The 18,149-nt window shown below is 43.9% G+C and overlaps 1 pseudogene across 1 annotated transcript in view; it reads right to left on the reverse strand.

The window, feature by feature from the left end:
* The window catches only part of LOC104588148 (CBS domain-containing protein CBSX5-like), a 70,577-nt pseudogene that overhangs the window by 25,381 nt on the left and 27,047 nt on the right, over positions 1-18,149 (reverse strand). The window lies entirely within an intron of this gene.

Below are 18,149 nucleotides of genomic sequence, written 5' to 3' on the forward strand. Positions count from 1 at the left end.
ATTTGGGATTGGAGTATCCCAACAAACAATGGCTTGCAATAATTTAGAAGATGTAGAGGAAAATAATGAATGATACCCTAGGTGAAAACTCGTATCAATTCATGATATCTAGTCTAGGTAAAAAGTGGAAAAAGGTGTTTCCTCTAGCTAAGTTATCTATGTCATTTAAATTTTAAACCTTAATAATTAAGTCTCTGATCTTTTTGTTGTATTTGAGTGCAGGAATTGAAGGGTAAAGAGATAAAGGAATACAAGAGATACTTGGACAATTCTTTTGTACGAAATTTGATTACATATGATTGTACAAAAGCCTTGCAATTCTCTTTTGGAAGCATGGCTATAATTTTTTTATATAGTTTTTTTCTATACATGCTAAACACATATTTTATAGTTTCTTTGGTTAATAATATCATTGTAACCAAGCAAGTAATTATCTTTAAGGATCTTTTGCTTAGCATATTTTTATTGGTTTTTTCTTCTGTTTAGTTGGGATATGAATTGGGTATTTGGCTTTTCATTCGATACTAATTCAAGCTTGAAATTTGGAATTTATAGCCTTTCAATGAGCCTAGTATGTTTGGGGAAGCTTTTTCTTGCTACTATATATGCAAAATTTATGGGGTTTTTCTTTGTTTTTGCAACAAAAGGTAACACTTAATTTGAGAGATTTATTTTGGTTGGGTAGAATTAGAATTTGACTCCAATTCTTGGTGGAATGACATTCCCCCATTCCCCCCCTCCCTAGGGAAGACGAATCCCCTACTAGCTTATTTCAATTCAGGTGGGGGAATAGACCAATTTCGATTTCGATTATGATTATGATCCTAATGGACCCGTAGTTCTTAACTCTCATAAAAGAAATTATTAACAAAAACTACATATTATTTGTTGGGCAATACGAGATTTCATCATTCTCACAATGGGATGATTTATTAATATTTATATTAATTGGAAATCTAACCATAGTTGTGAAGAGACAATGATTTATTAGTATTTATATTAAAATAAGATATCCATATAAAATAAGATTGTTACATTCCAAGTAGTTATCGTTGAGGCTGTGCTTAGTTTGAAAGAACCGAAATTTGAGGGAAATTTTTAAAGAAATTTCACAAAATTTATTAAAAACTCTACTTTAACTTGTCCGTCTTTTATTTTCTAGCAAATCAAACATAGCCTAATAAATTGACATAGAATATGAAACTTAAGAGTCAAAAGAGTTACAATTAGGGTTCAAGTTGCCCATTTGGTATTGACAAATTACTAATTTCCATTACATCTAGCAATGCAATCCCATAATTTTTTTTTGGTAATCCAATCCCGGCCATAAATTTCATATGAACACAACAAGAAGTAAAAAAACTTCAAATAATTTGATGTTCCAAATATAACTTAGCCATATCTTTACATAACTAATAATGCTCATGCTGAAGTCTATTGTTTTAACCATACCGTCAATAAAATAACAATACTATAATAAGTATAATGCATTTGACATGTTATTAATTTCAATCTATCCTCCAAGAGGGAAACTTGCTTCTCAAAACATTCCATACTACTATTCTCTTATAGTGATACTTGTTCTTTGAACTACTCCAAAACTTTGCTTTTTGCATCCAACCATCTTCCAAGCAGTAAATTTGTCTATCCACTTGATGCATATGCTAATTCAGACATGTCTCAAAAATTGTATAGGATGCACCAATCAAAATTTACATCTTCTATTGCTGATACAAAAGGCAAAAGAAAACATAAAAATTAGGTATGAGATAGAATGCAATTAGCACGAAAATGAAAAGCATATTGAGGAGATTTTTTACTAGCCTTGTGTTGCATGTTCTTGTAATATGTTCCTATAAGAGTTAAGAGAAGAAAATAAATTCAAGAAAAAACTGCAAGGACAAATTTCCAACATCTTAATGTTGTTGGTAACAAATAAAGTTCACAAAGAAATAAGTTGATTCTAAAAGAAAAAAAAAGTTGCAGAAACCATAATCTAGGCTAATCATTCTCACTAGTCATCTCAATCAATTGTTTAAATTGTTTTGTTCTATCTATGGACATGTTTTGAAGTTTTTTATACTTGAGCATTTAACCAGATAGTACTAGCTCTTGGAAATGGATTCCAAGAGCTACTAGTTCAGCACCAACAACTAAGAAACAAACATAGCCCTTTTAAATGATTAACCAAGTGATATCCCAACTCAATTCTAATCCAAGTACACCTATATCTTACAATACAAATTGAAGTTGCAAGGGAAAAATGTTGTACATAGAAAAAAGTTACAAAGAACAAAGATTTGTACTAGTTACTGATGTAGTGCGATCCGGTCACTCCTAATTGGCACTTGCGTGGCTCCTAAGAGGTACCTGGGACGAGAGGGAAGAAGAAGTTCGCCCGGGGGTTTGCCCGGTGGGAACACTCCGATGATTAAGTTTGTACTTTGTGCAAGAAGCGAAGGCTAAGAGTGAAGATTGCACAAGTAATTAGAAGATACCTTGTTCCTTGAGAATAAGCCCCTTATAACTGAATTCCGTTGCTTCAGGCCCTCTGCTTCTGACAGGGTAGGTATAACCGCCATTGTCAGTCTGCCACAACCGTTACTGGCAAGGCTGAGGTGGCACACACGGGGCTGTCATTGTAGGGTACGCGCCTGTCAGGTATGAGACACCTTTCTGAAGGTGACAGGCGCGGTGCTTTCTAACGAGGGACATGTCTGCTGTCCACAGATTTGTCGGGCACGACGGTTGAGCAGGAAGCCTTCCTGCAGTACGCTGAGCTACCCTTCTGCGAATTACCCTGAGCCGGGCTGTCTCTTGAGTGACGTGCTGCCCGTAGCAAGTTATGCCGAGCTGGCTGACCCGAGGTGTCCATGCCTCGGGGTGTCTAGAGAGGGATCGTCGTGTTCCTATCTGGGAGTGGCCCAAGGTTCATTGGGAGGAGCTGGAAGAATGGTAGGATCCATCTAATGGACGCCATAAAGGTTGCGGAATGGGTGGGGCGAATTTCAAAAATTTCCTACCTTCTCCCAACTGGGAATCATATTCCCTGAATTTAGAATACAATATTCAAGGATCTACTTGAACCCTAATCAAACCAGATCTGTACCAAAAGATAAATGGGAGGATTATACCTGATCCGGAGAAGCAGTATCTCCCAAAGTTGGTGTTCACGCCCAAAGAATGCTCCAAGATCTGTCCCTGCTGAAGATGACACAGCTGTGGATGGAACAGAACCAGCAGGGTGCGTCCTACACACTGGATCCTTCACAAGAATCCCCTGGATGTACTAAACACTGAATTCTTTCAGTCTTTCTTGCAAGACTGGTGTCAAGAACTGGTTTCTTGACTTTCTTTTCTGCAAAGATCAAATCTTGCAACAATGCAGATGGCGGCGGCAGGAGGAGATTTCCATAAACGAAAAGGCTGAACTGTTTTCTTTTCTGGAGAGAGTGAGATCTAATCTCAATTCGCAGGAACCTTTCTTGCTTACCAGAACCTCTTGGATCGAAATCTGATTTCCCTCTCTATGGTTCATTCGAAAATCTCCTCTCTTTTCTTCTTGATTAAGAAACCTCCTAATTAGGAGTTATCCCAATCCAAATCAGTATTAGGATAGGGGATAATCTTAATCCCTTTCCCAGATAGAGTTAGCTTACTCCTGATCTTATCAGGAGGTTACCAGATTCAAATCTGATTTGAATTTGGTCTCTAAGAGTGGATAAGGCTAAGAGCCCAATCCTTTTTGCTAACTTCAATCTCAAATTCGCCCCATTGATGGGTGATCATATCAGCCCACTTCGAAATGGGCTTTTGGCCCATTAAGCATTCAGTGTTTAATTAGTTTCCAATCTGCTGCCCAGTTGGGCTTCTTTGTATGGCGTGGGACCCAAGCATTGATCTACACACCAGCCACATGGGTTCGGCTCAGCCTTTAATACAAGGCCTAGCCAAATTCACTGAAAATCTCAATGAACCCCTTGAGTCCATCGTATGAACCCTATGGGCCCAACACTTACATTAAGTGGTCCCTGGGCCAAGCCATCTTATAAAAACCCAGGGACTGTGGGCAGGTGCAGGATTAGCCCATCAGGTATTATCCTAAATGGTCTTACACTTAACCTCTCAGCCCTTAATGATCAAGCACTGCCCGACAAGAGAGGACCTCTCCCTCGGCTGCAAGGAACAGTGCCGCACTCTCCTCTCACATGGATCCCGGGAATTAAAACCATTTGCAAACATTTTTGAAACCGTACATATATATGTAAATATATTAATTTTGCAAAAACAAAATTCCAACGATTGAAATCAACTGCCGGCAGTTTGGTTTCCATCAGAGAGAGTGCATTCCCGATCATTACCCTTTGTCCGACAAAGTGGCCGATTCTGTCACTATGACCACCCACTCAGATGAATTCTCAGACTGCCCCAACATACCCAGGTTTTGATCCCCACTAAGGATCTCACTGATTGGCATATCAAAGGCAGCCTGATCCAGCACCTAGTGAAGTGTCATAATCGAGTCTAGGGGTCAGGTGTAACTTTCCAGTTTTGCCCATCTATCTCTAAGGTCCAGGGCAAGACTGGAAATCAGGTCCGGTTCAAGGATTCAAGTAATCCCATGCTGTATGTGCCTCGGGTCTTACCCTGATGGCTGAGACAGGCCATCCCAACACTTGGTGGCACACCAGTATCAGCCTTGGCAGGATAAATCTCCCCAGACTTATCCAACGGCTGTGAACTTTTAAAACTAACATGAGTCTCTATAAATGTCCAGTTTTAGGGTTTTACACAGAATTAAACCAAACAACATGAATCAAACATGCACTTTATTTATTTCCACTAAATAACAAAAGTACATCAAAATGATTGAAGCTAAGGGCATACAAAATTGTCTAACAGCTCCCACTTGCACTTAGGTCCAATCTGGTACAAGCCGGAGTCCCATACTTTCCACGTGTTTCTCAAACACCTTCTGTGTCAGTGGCTTAGTCAATGGGTCTGCCACATTATCCGCTGATGCTACCTTTTGAATTAGGACGTCCCCTCTACCAACGATCTCCCGCAGTACATGGTACTTCCTCTCGATGTGCTTTGACTTCGAGTGGGCCCGAGGCTCTTTAGCCTGGGCGATCGCTCCATTGTTGTCACACAACAACGGGATGGGTGATGTGCTGGATGGAATCGCTCCCAATTCGTGTATGAATTTCTTCATCCACACGGCTTCCTTGGCAGCTTCACTTGCGGCAATGTACTCGGCCTCGGTTGTGGAGTCTGCAGTGGACCCCTGTTTGCTGCTTTTCCAGCAAACAGCACACGATCCTATCGTGAAAACATACCCAGATGTAGTCTTTCCATCATCTGGATCCGACTGGAAATCGGCATCGGTATACCCTAGAACTTGCAGTGAACTACCATCGAATACCAGACAAAACTCTTTCGTCCTTCGAAGGTATTTGAGTATGTTCTTCACAGCAGTCCAATGCTCCTGTCCTGGGTTTGCCTGGAATCTGCTTACCACACTCACCGCCTGAGCTATGTCCGGGCGAGTGCACAACATGGCATACATGATGCTCCCCACAGCTGAGGCATAGGGAACGTCTCTCATGCTCTCAATCTCCTCAGAAGTCTTGGGAGACATCTTCTTGGAGAGAGTGACTCCGTGCCTGAAAGGAACGTTTCCTTTCTTGGAGTTTTCCATGCTGTATCTTTTGACAATTTTGTCAATGTAAGCAGCCTGGGATAATCCAATTATCCGCTTCGATCTATCTCTATAGAGTCGAAGACCCAGTATGTATGAAGCTTCTCCGAGATCTTTCATGGAGAATTGCTGTGATAGCCATACCTTGACCGAAGTCAACATTCCTACATCATTCCCAATGAGTAGGATATCGTCCACATACAAGACTAAAAAGGTGATCTTATCCCCACTGGATTTCCTGTAAACACAGGGCTCATCCGGATTCTGCTCAAAGTCAAACGTTTTGACTGCAGAATCAAAATGGATGTTCCAACTCCTAGAAGCCTGCTTAAGTCCATATATGGATCTATTAAGTTTACATACCATGTGTTCCTGACCAGCAGCAATGAAGCCTTGCGTCTGCTGCATGTAGATATCTTCACTAAGATCTCCATTCAGGAACGCTGTTTTGACATCCATTTGCCAAATCTCGTAATCATGGTACGCTGCTACAGCTAGCAGGATCCTAATGGATTTAAGCATGGCCACCGGTGAAAAGGTTTCCTCATAGTCGATGCCTTCTTTCTGAGTATACCCTTTCGCCACCAAACGAGCTTTAAAGGTCTCAATCCTGCCATCGGGGCCCTTCTTCCTCTTGTAGATCCATTTGCAACCAATTGCTTTTACCCCGGAGGGCGGATCCACTAGAGTCCAGACTCCATTGGTCTCCATTGAGTCCATCTCGGCTCTCATGGCCTCCACCCACTTCTGGGAGTCTATGTCTAACATAGCTTCCGCGTAAGACACGGGATCCTCTTCACTAGTCAAGGCTTCCACCAGGTAACTATCCTGGTCATAACCATATCGGACTGGTGGTCTGGATACCCGGGTGGACCTTCTAGGTTGGTCATTACCTGGAACTTGTGGGTCATCTCCCACTGCTCCTGAGCTCTCCTCATCAAGAACTATTTCCTGACGATGGGTGTCCAGGATGTAATCGAATTCTAAGAATCGGGCGTTTCGACTGCAGAACACTTTCTGCTCACTTGGGTCATAGAATAGATAACCCACCGAATCCTTTGGGTAGCCTATAAACAGGCAACGGCTGGTTTTAGATTCCAACTTGTCCGCACTTGTTCTTTTAACGTGTGCAGGACAACCCCAAATCTTCAAGTGTCTCACACTTGGCTTCCTTCCGGTCCAAAGCTCATATGGAGTTTTCGGAACTGATTTGGTTGGAACCCTATTCAGCACGTAGATAGCAGTCTCTAATGCGTATCCCCAAAAGGATGTGGGTAATTCTGAGCGTACGAGAAGTGACCGGACCATGTCTAATAAGGTCCTATTTCTCCTCTCTGAAACACCGTTGAGTTGAGGTGTAGCAGGAGGAGCTAGTTGTGACACTATCCCATTGGCCTTTAAGTAGTCCCTGAATTCGTCAGAGAGATACTCGCCACCTCAATCTGATCGAAGGGCCTTAATTTCTCTCCCTAACTGTTTCTCGACTTCCTGTCTGAACTCTTTGAACTTTTCAAATGATTCAGACTTATGTCTCATTAGGTACACGTAACCATATCGTGAAAAATCATCTGTAAAGGTGATGAAGTACACGTGTTGATTCCGTGTCCTAACACTCAGGGGACCACATACATCAGTATGTATTAGGTCAAGTGTGCCTGCACATCTTTCAGGCTTACCGCCAAATGGCCGCTTAGTCATCTTACCTTGGAGGCAAGGTTCACAAGTGGGAAGATTTTCTATGGTTAGAAAATCCAAAGGACCATCCTTTACCAGTCTTGTGATTCGGTCGATACCGATGTGGCCAAGTCGGTAATGCCAGAGGCACGTGAGATTTACTGTATCACGAGTCCTTTTCTTGGGATTTTCGACCGACGTAGTTTCGGTTAAGTTAGTTTCCAAAGAAGGATGCAGAACATAGAGACCGTTCTCTAGCTCCCCGCATGCGATGAATTTATTATTCCGTTTAACAGTAATCATATTACTAAAGTAAACAGTATATCCATCAGCACACAATTTTGAAACAGAAATTAAATTCCTTCTCAAGTTCTGTACATAAAGACAATCTTTAAGTACAAGGACTCCTTCTTTAAAAACTAATTCTACGGTTCCTATTGCCGCAGCTGCAACACTTGCAGTTGTTCCCAAGAACAGTGTCACTTCACCTTCACTCAGCCTTCTGCTAACTTTGAACCCCTGCAGTGAGTTACACGCATGAGTTGAAGCCCCGGAGTCAACACACCAGGACATAGAAGTAACTAACATATTAGTTTCTATGACACAAGTTTCGATATTACCTTTCTTAGATTCCAGGTAGGTAGGACAGTTCCTCTTCCAGTGGCCGGTCTGCTTGCAGAAGTGACAGACATCAGATGCCTTGTTCTTCTTCTGCTTCTTGGGTTTGGTAGTCTTCTTCTGGGGCTTCTTTGCCTTTCTCTTTCTCTTGCCCGATTTGTTAGCTTCAGCAAGCATAACCACAGGCTCATCCTTCTTGAGTAAATCCTCGGCCCTCTGCAACATATTGCTGAGTTCCTGGACGCTGACATTCAGCTTATTCATATTGTAGTTCATAGTGAACGCATTGAAGGAAGAGGGCAAAGAATTTAGGATGGCATCCACTTGCGTGCCAAGATCTAGCCCGGATCCAAGAGCTTCAAGTTCGTTGATGTATCCCATCATCCGAAGACAATGGTCATGAACTTTCTGCCCTTTGGTCATCTGCGCGGTCATGAACAATTTCAGGACCTTCTGTCGAGTAGAACGGTTCTGCTCCTCATACATTGTCCTTAGACTGTCCAATATGTCCTTGGCAAGTTCGATCTGATCGAACTGCCTCTGTATTGAGTTGTCTAATGAGGCAATGACAAAGCAGCGGGCTAGGGAGTTCTTATCCTCCCAATCTTGGTAGTCCCTCCTACGGGCCTCAGAAGCCCTATCACCCGGACGTTCCGGGGCAGGATTTTTCACTACCTTGTCTAACTTTTCAGAAGTTAGGACCAGCATAAGATTTCTGTACCAGTCGGCATAGTTTGGGCCCTTAAGCTTGTTATCGTCTAGAAGCTTTGCAAATTGACCGTTTGCCATTTTCTGATAAAACAGCAAAATCATTAGTCCACAACCTTAGTTTGATTCATGTTTACCTACATAGATATGGCTTTTAATCTATGTTCCATTCCCATTTGTTCATCTCTGAGATTTCCCTCCTATCTCAGTGACAGAGACGACGAAATGTCTCTGGAAATGTGGGAAATCACATGGGGTGCGTGAAGCCAACTGTTTCAGCTGCATAACCCCACCACCTTTCTGTGACGGATCATATCCACTCATCAAATGAGTTTCCCTTTGGCCTCTGTCAGACAAGGTTCAGAGCCGTTTTCAGGTAAACCCTTCTGTCAGTGAGTGCACACCCATCATATTCAGGTTACGCCAAGGTACCGTGAGAGAGTTCCCATTTTCTGGTGAAGCCCCTCCCACATCGGTCTATGACGCCCCTATCATCTTATGAAACACTCTAACAGATCCAACAACAAATGGATAGCCCAATTTTATGGTGCGTTTCCTCATTACTGATGGACCCATCACTGTGCTAATGACGGAAGGCCTTTAGAGAGTCCATCATATGGATCTCCCTATCACTTGCATTCATATTTGCTGGAGGGAACAAAATTACGGCCTAGTTCTAATTTAGGTCAAACCAAAGTGGCTCCCACTGACTTTCATAAAGTCAGATTTCTGGTGGGCCTTAATCGGCTAGGGGTTCCGTACGCATCCCTTTTTCAGGGTTGTGGGGCCCACCAGGCAAAGAGGGGGGTCATCCAATGACCTTCAGGGACACCATGGCAATGATGTGCATTCAGCCATGGTGTGCGCAAGAGCCACTAACGAGTCATCACGGGCCAAGTACTTATGGCCCATGGTCGCAGCACATCAAACATCCAAACATCACATGTAAAGGAGGAATTGATCCAATCAATTAATTGCTGTAAAGCCCATTCAACGGCCCATTTAAAAACCAAGTCATTAACGATTAATGTCCACTAGGTGTATGGGCTGAATCGCAGATAGCAGTTCGGCCCATCAGCTTATCTCACAATAATGGGCTTTTGCAGTTTTAACCCTTTAAAACTGGGCTTTACAGGTGGGCCGAATTAATCCCTGTAATTGAACATCAGATTTGGAACAAAAGTGTGAGACAATTGGACTGAGAACAGCCCCTTTCGAAACCCAGATTCGGTCCAATCTAGTTCGAAATGGTCCAAAACTGATTTTCAATTCAAGAATTAATTATTGAATGATCTGAAATTAATAGTTTTGATTTCTAGCAAACACAAAACAATTATGGACTGTTCGCACCACCTGCAAAACAGAGGTTAATCACAAGGGTTGCAGTTTCATAAACTGCAAATCGCAGAAAACGATTTCTCCATCTGCAAATCTCCAGCGCCGCCATCTTCTTCCATCTTCTTTAATCAAGAAAAATAACAGAAATCCTATTTCTATTAATTACATTCTTGATCAAATCCTATACATTCAGTCTAAAAAATAAAAAAAAAAATTATTTACAGACCGAATTGAGTGAAATAAATAAATAGAAAAGAAAAAGGGTGCGCAGACCATCTGCGCTAAAACTGCACTGCGATCTCCAGGTTTTAACAGTCCATTAAATCAAAATAAATAAAGAACAATTCCAAATAAATTTTGGATTTAATAGAAATTAATTTCAGATCAATCGCCCTTAACAAGAAACAGTTTCTTGAAGAAAAAAAAGAAAACAATCTGCGCAAATCTTGAAAGAACACCTTCTATCCATCTGCGCAGGGTCAGATCTGATTTTCTTTTGGTTCAAGATTCGAACCTGTGGCTCTGATACCACTGAAAGAATGGTAGGATCCATCTAATGGACGCCATAAAGGTTGCGGAATGGGTGGGGCGAATTTCAAAAATTTCCTACCTTCTCCCAACTGGGAATCATATTCCCTGAATTTAGAATACAATATTCAAGGATCTACTTGAACCCTAATCAAACCAGATCTGTACCAAAAGATAAATGGGAGGATTATACCTGATCCGGAGAAGCAGTATCTCCCAAAGTTGGTGTTCACGCCCAAAGAATGCTCCAAGATCTGTCCCTGCTGAAGATGACACAGCTGTGGATGGAACAGAACCAGCAGGGTGCGTCCTACACACTGGATCCTTCACAAGAATCCCCTGGATGTACTAAACACTGAATTCTTTCAGTCTTTCTTGCAAGACTGATGTCAAGAACTGGTTTCTTGACTTTCTTTTCTGCAAAGATCAAATCTTGCAACAATGCAGATGGCGGCGGCAGGAGGAGATTTCCATAAACGAAAAGGCTGAACTGTTTTCTTTTCTGGAGAGAGTGAGATCTAATCTCAATTCGCAGGAACCTTTCTTGCTTACCAGAACCTCTTGGATCGAAATCTGATTTCCCTCTCTATGGTTCATTCGAAAATCTCCTCTCTTTTCTTCTTGATTAAGAAACCTCCTAATTAGGAGTTATCCCAATCCAAATCAGTATTAGGATAGGGGATAATCTTAATCCCTTTCCCAGATAGAGTTAGCTTACTCCTGATCTTATCAGGAGGTTACCAGATTCAAATCTGATTTGAATTTGGTCTCTAAGAGTGGATAAGGCTAAGAGCCCAATCCTTTTTGCTAACTTCAATCTCAAATTCGCCCCATTGATGGGTGATCATATCAGCCCACTTCGAAATGGGCTTTTGGCCCATTAAGCATTCAGTGTTTAATTAGTTTCCAATCTGCTGCCCAGTTGGGCTTCTTTGTATGGCGTGGGACCCAAGCATTGATCTACACACCAGCCACATGGGTTCGGCCCAGCCTTTAATACAAGGCCTAGCCAAATTCACTGAAAATCTCAATGAACCCCTTGAGTCCATCGTATGAACCCTATGGGCCCAACACTTACATTAAGTGGTCCCTGGGCCAAGCCATCTTATAAAAACCCAGGGACTGTGGGCAGGTGCAGGATTAGCCCATCAGGTATTATCCTAAATGGTCTTACACTTAACCTCTCAGCCCTTAATGATCAAGCACTGCCCGACAAGAGAGGACCTCTCCCTCGGCTGCAAGGAACAGTGCCGCACTCTCCTCTCACATGGATCCCGGGAATTAAAACCATTTGCAAACATTTTTGAAACCGTACATATATATGTAAATATATTAATTTTGCAAAAACAAAATTCCAACGATTGAAATCAACTGCCGGCAGTTTGGTTTCCATCAGAGAGAGTGCATTCCCGATCATTACCCTTTGTCCGACAAAGTGGCCGATTCTGTCACTATGACCACCCACTCAGATGAATTCTCAGACTGCCCCAACATACCCAGGTTTTGATCCCCACTAAGGATCTCACTGATTGGCATATCAAAGGCAGCCTGATCCAGCACCTAGTGAAGTGTCATAATCGAGTCTAGGGGTCAGGTGTAACTTTCCAGTTTTGCCCATCTATCTCTAAGGTCCAGGGCAAGACTGGAAATCTGGTCCGGTTCAAGGATTCAAGTAATCCCATGCTGTATGTGCCTCGGGTCTTACCCTGATGGCTGAGACAGGCCATCCCAACACTTGGTGGCACACCAGTATCAGCCTTGGCAGGATAAATCTCCCCAGACTTATCCAACGGCTGTGAACTTTTAAAACTAACATGAGTCTCTACAAATGTCCAGTTTTAGGGTTTTACACAGAATTAAACCAAACAACATGAATCAAACATGCACTTTATTTATTTCCACTAAATAACAAAAGTACATCAAAATGATTGAAGCTAAGGGCATACAAAACTGTCTAACAGCTCAGGCCTCACGAGAGGTCAGGGCACCCCAAACTCTGGGAACCCCGAAGTGCCTTAACCCCGGAGAGGAGGTGCGAGTGAGGCGGCTTTCGGCGAGTGGTTCATCCGCCCAGTTGCTGAGCTGAACTCGGTGGGACCTTCCCTCCGAGTTGTGGTCACGTCCGTTGCACTGTCATGCTGAGTCACTGTTTGAGCAAGGTCACCCCCACGTGTACCCGTATTGCGAGGTCGGGCCAAATCACTCTCCATTAATTGCCCCCCACTCCCTACATTGGTGGCGTTGACCTAGCGTGGGGAGGTCATGACGCGCCGGGTGGATTTGGCATTGGCCTTCATGCCACTTTGTCACGCGCTTCGTCCAGCTGGACCGGTTTAGCACCCGGTTTGACCAAAAAAAAAAGACTCGAGTCTCGTCTGGATTACGCGCGGATCTCACGCGATTCGGACTTCGCGGACGTCAAAAATGCGCTCAACCATTTTTGCCTCGAGGAACCCGCAGTTGTGGCTATAAATAGGGGGACCCTTGGCCATTTTCTTCGCCACAAAGCTCTCATCGATAGTGTTTGAGCTTGCGTCGGAGGTCTCTTAGCTCAGGTCTTCCAGTTCGTCCTGTTCTCCCAGTTCGGTTGCGTCTCTTTCGGTGAGTCCTCCCGAGCTTCCTTCCCCTTTTCAATTTGTTTCTTCGCTTTAGTTCGCTATGCCGTCTAGTGTAGACAGCCTTATCGACGAGCCCGAGGTGGGTACCTCAGCTCGGGGTGGCTTCTCTACTGCTCAGCCATCCGAAGTACGGGTGGCTTTGGGTCATCTGGCATCCACCTCCCACCGAGGTTGGGAGGCAGATCAGTTTGGCCCTTCTATAATGACTTCGGAGAGGCTTCAAAACCTCATACAAAGGTTCCGCCTCTCTAAGGAATACTCATATAGCCTTCCCACCGGCAACTTCCCATGGGAGCACGGTCCTTACGAGATCGTGATCTTCAGGGAGCAACTGATAGCCGGGCTCCGACTTCCGCTTCACCCTTTGATCGTTGAGGTGTTGGTACACTTTAACATCACCCTGGACCAACTCCACCCGAACTCCATACGAAATGTGGTGGGGTCCATCTCTCTTTGTTTTGACTGTTCCCTCTCCATAGATTTAGATGTTCTCAGCACAATTTTGGCCATAAAGAAGAGCGCTTCGGGCGCTCTCCCCGGGCACAGGTGATCCTACTACCTGTCCCCCCGCCCGGGTTTCAAACTCATGCACAAGCTCCCGAGCAAAGTCCTAGCTTGGAAGCGGGACTACTTCGTAGTTCAGAGCAGTACGGGATGGCCCTTCCCCACCGATTGGAGGATAGCCGTTCAAGACCCCGGTGTCATCCTAGACGGGAAGACCAAGAAGGTGCTCCAGTAACTGGCTCAGCTCGGGTTGAATTATAAAGACTTCACTTCTGAGGAGAAGCTCGTCCAAGCGAGCTTGAGCTCGGGTAGGTCCTCCTTCACTTCGTCTTTTTGTTCATATGTTTACTTCGGGTTGCTGATGTCATGTTTTGTTGTAGGTCCCATGGAGGCGGAGAGAATAGACAACCAGAAGCTCTTCTGCCAGATGAAGAGAAAGAAACGCATAACCAAGAAGGCGGGCGTTGTGTCCCCGTGAGCTTCAGCCAAGCCCCAACCTCCGCAGACTTCGACTCCGGGGCCCGAGGTGGCAGCGAAGCCTGTCATCGATTTGGAAGGAGAGGTGGTGCCTCAGGGGCCCGAGGTGGTAGCGGAGTCTGCTGTTAGGCCCACCCTGAAGGGATGAGAGATCCATCCTATGGACGCCCAAAGATTGCGGAATAAGGGGCGAATTTCAAAAATTTTTCTCTCCCTTCAACTGGGAATCGTATTCCCTATTTAGAAAATCATATTTTCAAGGATCAATCTTGAATCATAAACTGAACCAGATCTGAACCAAAAAGGAGTGGCAAGGATTATACCTGATACGGAGAAGTAATATCTCCCAACGAAGGTGTTCACGCCCAAGGAAGGATCCAAAGACTGCTCCCACTGAAGATGGCGCAGTGTAGGTGGAGCAGAATCAGTAGTGTTCTTCTCCAAGAACTCTGTCCTTCGCAAGAATTAGCAAGATGGTACGTGAGCACGGCTTCCTTTCAATCCTTTCTCAAAGGACTGATGTCAAGATCCAATCTTGACTTCTCCCACAAGTGGAGATCGAACTGGCAAACAGGGCGGTAAGAACAGGGAGGCGGCAAGAGAGTATTTGCAGATAGCAGAATTCTCTCTTCTTGATTTTAGCACTAAAGAAAACCTGATGATCTGTGTGTATTGTGTCTCTAAAGGCTGTTGCCCCCTTCTTCTTTTATAATCTTAAAGGGATCAACTCCTAATCAGATCAGGAGTTGCTAATCCAAATCACATTTGGGTTAGAAGTCCCTTTAAGTGATAAGGGATAATCCTTATCTTATCTGGAGATCAGATCAGCCATCTCCTAATCTGATTAGGAGGTTTCCAGATCTAAATCTTATTTAGATCTTGGACTCTCTAAGTGGATAGGGTCTAACCCCAATCCTATTAGCTGATCCACTTCAGATTTCGCCCCTTTATTAACTAAATAAACAGCCCAGTTCGAAATGGGCTTTAGGCCCATTAAGCTTATGTGCTCACTTAACCCTCTTAACTGCTGCCCAGTTGGGCTTCCTTGTATGGCATGGGACCCAAGCATTGATCTACACATCAGCCACATGGGTTCGGCCCAGCCTTTGTTACAAGGCCTGGTCAAATACACTGTTAAAGACAATGCACCCCCTGAAACCCATCAAATGGGCTCTACGGGCCCAACACTTACCCTAAGAGGTCCCTGGGCCAACCCACCTTGTAACACCCAGGGACTATGGGCAGATGCAAGATTAGCCCATCAGGTATTATCCTCAATGGTCTTACACTTAACCTCTCAGCCCATAATGATCATACACTGCCCGACAAGAGAGGACCTCTCCCTCGGCTGCAAGGACCAGTGTTGCACTCTCCACTCATATGGATCCTGGGAATTAAAACCTTCTTGCAAACATTTTAGAAACCATAATATATGTATACTTTTATATCCTATATAAAATACATTTGCAAAACAAATCTCAACGGTTGAAATCGGCTGCCGGCAGTCTTGGTTTCCATCAGTGAGAGTGCATCCCCGATCATTACCTTTGTCCGACAAAGGGGCTGATCCTGTCACTATGATCACCCACTCAGATGAATTCTCGGACTGTCCCAACATACCCAGGTTTTGACCCCCGCTAAGGATCTTACTGATTGGTACATCAAAGATAGCCCAATCCGACACCTAGTGCAGTATCATAATCGAGTCTAGGGGTCGGGTGTAACTTTCCAGTTTTGCCCATCAATCTCCAAGGTCCAGGGCAATACTGGAAATCTGGTCCAGTTCAAAGATTCAATTAATCCTACACTGTATGTGCCTAGGGTCTCACCCTGGCAGCTGAGACAGGCCACTCCAACTGAATTGGTGGCACTACAGTGTCAGCCTTGTCAGGATAGGTCTCCCCAGACCGACCCACTGGCTGTGAACATTCTAAACTAACACGAGTCTCATTAAGTGTCCAGTTTAAGGGTATTACATAGAAACATACCAAGGGGACATGAATCAAATATGTATCTTTATTCATTTACAATAAACTCATAAAGTACATCATTCTGATTGAAGCTAAGGGCATACAAAATTGTCTAACAACTCCCACTTGCACTTAGGTCCAATCAGGTACTAGCCGGAGTCCCATGCTTTCCACGTGTTTCTCAAACACTTTCTGTGATAGTGGCTTAGTCAATGGGTCTACCACATTCTCCGCTGATGCTACCTCTTTACACTATCCTCCCGTAGGTCCAGCATTGTCATACAACGGTAGAATGGGTGATGTGCTGAATTCCAAATTCAGGAATGAACACCTTCATTCATAAGGCAACCTCACTTACGGCAATGCTTTCGGCTTGGGTTGTGGACTATTAATTTGCTACTTAGGACCCCTGTTTGCTGACATTCAGGAAACAGCACACGATCCTATCGTGAAACCATATCCAGATGTAGACTTTCTATCATCTGGGTCTGACTGGAAATCGGCATCTGTAAACCCTTGGATCTGTAGTGAGCTACCGTCGAATACTAGACAAAACTCTTTTGTCCTTTGAAGGTACTTAAGTATGTTTTTCACAGCAGTCCAATGCTCCTGCCCTGTGTTGGCCTGAAATCTGCTTACTACACTCACTGCCTGAGCTATGTCAGGACGAGTGCACAGCATGGCATACACGATGCTCCCTACGGCAGAGGCATAGGGAACGTCTTTCATGCCATCAATCTCCTCAGAAGTCTTGGGAGACATCTTCTTGGAGAGAGAGACTCCGTGCCTGAAAGGAACATTTCCTTTCTTGGAGTTTTCCATGCTATATCTTTTGACTATTTTATCAATGTAAGCAAATTGGGATAATCCTATTATCCGCTTCGATCTATCTCTATAGAGTCGAAGACCTAGTATATAGGAGGCTTCTCCAAGATCTTTCATAGAGAATTGCTGTGAAAGCCATACTTTCACCGTAGTTAACATTCCTACATCATTCCCAATGAGTAGAATGTCATCTACATATAGAACCAAGAAGGTAACCTTATCTCCACTGAACTTCCTATAGACACAGGGTTCATCCGGATTCTGCTCAAAGTCAAACGATTTGACAGCAGAGTCGAAACGGATGTTCCAACTTCTAGAAGCTTGCTTAAGTCCATAAATGGATCTATTAAGTTTACATACCATGTTTTTCTGACCTGCAGCAATGAAGCCTTGCGGCTGTTGCATATAGATATCTTCAGTAAGATCTCCATTCAGGAATGCAGTTTTGACATCCATCTACCAAATCTCATAATCATGGTATGCTGCTACAGCTAGCAGGATCCTAATGGATTTAAGCATGGCCACAGGCGAAAAGGTTTCCTCATAATCGATGCCCTCTTTCTGAGTGTACCCTTTCGCCACTAGACGAGCCTTGAAGGTCTCAATCCTGCCATCGGGGCCCTTCTTCCTCTTGTAAATCCATTTGCAACCGATTGCTTTTACCCCGGAGGGTGGATCTACTAGAGTCCAGACTCCATTGGTCTCCATTGAGTCCATCTCTGCCCTCATGGCCTCCACCCACTTCTGGGATTCTATGTCCAACATAGCTTCCGCGTAAGTCACGGGATCCTCCTCACTAGTCAAGGTTTCCACCAGGTAACTATCCTGGTCATAACCATAACGGGATGGTGGCCTGGATGCCCAAGTGGATCTTCTAAGTTGGTCACTACCTGGAACTTGTGGGACATCTCCCACTGCTCCTGAGTTCTCCTCATCAAGAACAACTTCCTAACGATGGGTGTCCAGGATATAGTCAGTTTCCAAGAATTGTGCATTTCGATTGCAGAACACTTTCTGCTCACTTGGGTCATAGAAAAGGTAACCTACAGAGCCTTTTGGGTAGCCTACAAATAGGCAACGACTGGTCTTAGATTCCAACTTGTCTGCACTCGTTCCTTTAACGTGTGCTGGACAACCCCAAATCTTCAAGTGTCTGACACTTGGTTTCTTTCTGGTCCAAAGTTCATA

Source organism: Nelumbo nucifera, chromosome 1 (assembly GCF_055504915.1).
Source record: "Nelumbo nucifera cultivar China Antique chromosome 1, China Antique-T2T, whole genome shotgun sequence".
Classification (NCBI taxonomy): Eukaryota; Viridiplantae; Streptophyta; class Magnoliopsida; order Proteales; family Nelumbonaceae; genus Nelumbo; species Nelumbo nucifera.